Source organism: Notothenia coriiceps, unplaced genomic scaffold (assembly GCF_000735185.1).
Source record: "Notothenia coriiceps isolate Sejong01 unplaced genomic scaffold, NC01 NC01_scaffold00032487, whole genome shotgun sequence".
NCBI classification, from domain to species: domain Eukaryota; kingdom Metazoa; phylum Chordata; class Actinopteri; order Perciformes; family Nototheniidae; genus Notothenia; species Notothenia coriiceps.
In genome coordinates, this window is record NW_011365188.1 from 1 (window position 1) to 2,985 (window position 2,985).

Here is a 2,985-nt window from a genome sequence, read left to right on the forward strand (position 1 = left end):
TGAACAGTCTCTCGCTGTCAGTGCTTGTGATTTGATCTTACTCCGCATATTTGTCCGGGTGTTTTGATTTCAAGTGGTGGAGTAATCCCGAAGTGGTGAAAGTCTTTGCAGTTACACCCCCTCGAGAAATGTCAGCTGAACACGTTCTACAAATCGCAATCCGCGCCTCTTTCTCTGATATTTTTAAATATCTCCAAGCTGCAGACATGTTGGCTGTGAGCCAGCCGCGAGCATGGTCGCGCGCCGTGCTTGTCGCCGTGTTTTGATTACGTCATCACAACAACACGTTAGTTTACCAACGTAACCCTATTCTCTGACATTCGGTGATATTTTTTCGGTGCTAGAACCTTTCGGCCGAAAGCCGAAAGGGCCTTTTTAACCATTTTCGGCCGATAATTTTCGGCGGCCGAATATTCGGTGCATCCCTAAATATAATGTTTTTGTCGCAATAATACATGACATATATTTTTTAAATGTCTCCAGTACCGACAAAAAAGACCAATAACGTTGGAGCTTAACGGCGCGTAAAACACACGTGATGACGTCACCAACGAATCGACGACTGAATTAGTTGGCAACTAATTTGGTAATCGATTTTAATCGATTAAGTCGATTAGTTGTTGCACCCCTAGCTGCTACTACTGCATTCTGCAACAGAGTTTATCTATTTTGTGGTTGTAGTCTGGAGTCGAGACAGGTGCGCCTGCAAAGACGTGAGCCCACTGCCTCGCTGTCTGTTTTTACATATCTGGGTTCTTCTTGTACTAGTTTGCTACGACTGCATCCTTGAACCTTGATCATTGTGTTCTGCTGCAGAAAGGACAGCCTGTAGAGACCACAGCACCATCCTCAGGGTCATAGATGCTACCCACTGGTCTTTTAAAGTGTCCTGACAAATTGCTCCTGTCACAGAACGGATATTAGGGTGCCATATCTTAGTGATGAAATACACCTTTGGTGGCTTGAAAGGATAAGTTTCTGGGATTTTAATTTCAAGCTGCCATTTTCTGCCACCTTCATATGGTGTATCTGAAGGACCGGCTATCTCCCCCCTCAGCTTTGTGAAGTTTCCATCCACCAGTTTTGCTCTTATCTGGTTTTTACTTGTCTCTTTGCTTTCGAGAACTTCTCTGAACCCCCGCCTGACCTGTTAGCCATGGCTGTGTCTCCTTGAATTTCATGTTGAGGAAAACGTGGGAACCATTATACAAGCAGAGGATAGTAATTATATGTATGGGAAAAACACACTGAGTTTATGTAAGCAGATGTAGGAACATATTGGATACACTAAGTTCCTTTGTGTGAGTGTTTTAGGTCACTGCAGTTAAATATAAATGAGACACAATGTTGAGATGTTTCTGAATATGTGTGGTACTTTTTCCATGTGTAGATCCAGCTGGTGCAGCCGGGTCAAATCCAGCTGCAGGGCGGTCAGACCATCCAGCTGCAGGGCCAGCAGGGTCAGCCACAGCAGATCATCATCCAGCAGCCCCAGCAAGCCACCATTGCTGGACAGAACCAGGTACTACATTCTGACCAGTTTAGTGGCAAATCAATTCAACAAATCGTTAATATGATTACTGAGTATGTGCTCTCCTTCCTCGTGGTCCCTCAGGGGCAGCAGATCACCGTGCAGGGCCAACAGGTGGCACAGACGGCCGACGGACAGACCATCGTCTATCAGCCTGTCAATGCAGATGGCACTGTCCTGCAGCAGGGTAAACTCAACTTTCTCGTACTTTTCTGCCTTTGCCTGTGTATAGAGTGGCGAAGTCACGCCCATCTACTTCCGGTCCATGGGACCTTATTTCGGAAAAATTATGTATTGAAGTCAATGGAGAGAAAACTTATCTTTCGATCCCGTTTGAATTGTGCCATGAATTACACATATGATGTTTGTCAATCTTAAATAATAATTTCCATGTCAAAAAAGTCACAGTTTGTCGTAAAACTGTTGAAATATAAGACTATGAAAAATACGCAACTAGAAAGACTACAAATCCCAGAGTTGCGTAAGTGATGTCACAATTGTTTTCCTCCACTAAGAGATAGCTAAGATCAGCGTCATATAGATAGAATCTATCTATATGGCGCTGGCTAAGATAAGATAACTTTAACAAGATGCCTGTGTGGTTAGTACCAGGTTGTTATCATACCAGCAATGGGTCTTGCTTGTTCTTTCGCTTCCTGTCTGATGAAAGGACCAGGAGTGGCTGGATCAAGTTAGCTAGCTAGCTAGTAGCTAACAGATTAGTTAGCATTACAGCCTTGTCATTTTTATTAGCCTTAACATGAAGTAACATTAAGTAACCCAACATTTTAAACAGTAAGAGTAGTAGTCATATTTCGTGAACCCTTTGAAGAGTACTGTCACACCAGTGTGATCATTCTATAATACATCATTTAAGCCCGGATTCCCCCGGGGGAGACATGCTAACGCTACATTAGCATCTGCGATCTTTTCTACTTCACGCTATCTGCACAAATGGTTGACATTAAACATAAAAAGACCAGGCAGTTCAGAGAGAATCAAAGGAAGGCAGGCAGCTTTGCATGACATTCTTCTGGACGTGTTTCATTGTGGTGATAGTGAGGGTACCCAATCCTTTTGTTGACAAGATAGTAGTGACGGCCATCTTGGTGACGTGTGTGGTTCTGCGAGACCGGAGATGAAGTTAATTGAGCGTTTCACACAAGCAAATGTGTTACTTCACAGTTTTACGACTTTTTTTTTTTACTTGCAAAATTATCTTTCAAATTGACAAACATCATATGTGAACTGCTCTATCGAAATCAGTCGCATTGACCCAAAGACACATTTTGAGTTGTATACACTGCTGGAAAGAGGATATTCCTAGCTTTCTAATGATATCAGGATTGTTTTTGTACTCCAAATATTAAGCGAAATATGTCATATTATATAATGACTGTCACCGAGTCATCATTTTGAGAAAAAGGCCTTCAAAGTTTTCTCTTCTCTGGAAT

At 42.6% G+C, this 2,985-nt stretch overlaps 1 pseudogene; it reads right to left on the reverse strand.

Moving 5' to 3' along the window:
- Positions 1-638: 638 nt before the first annotated feature.
- Positions 639-1,384, reverse strand: LOC104960881 (ubiquitin-conjugating enzyme E2 K pseudogene; annotated as a pseudogene).
- Between the last annotated feature and the right edge of the window lie 1,601 nt (positions 1,385-2,985).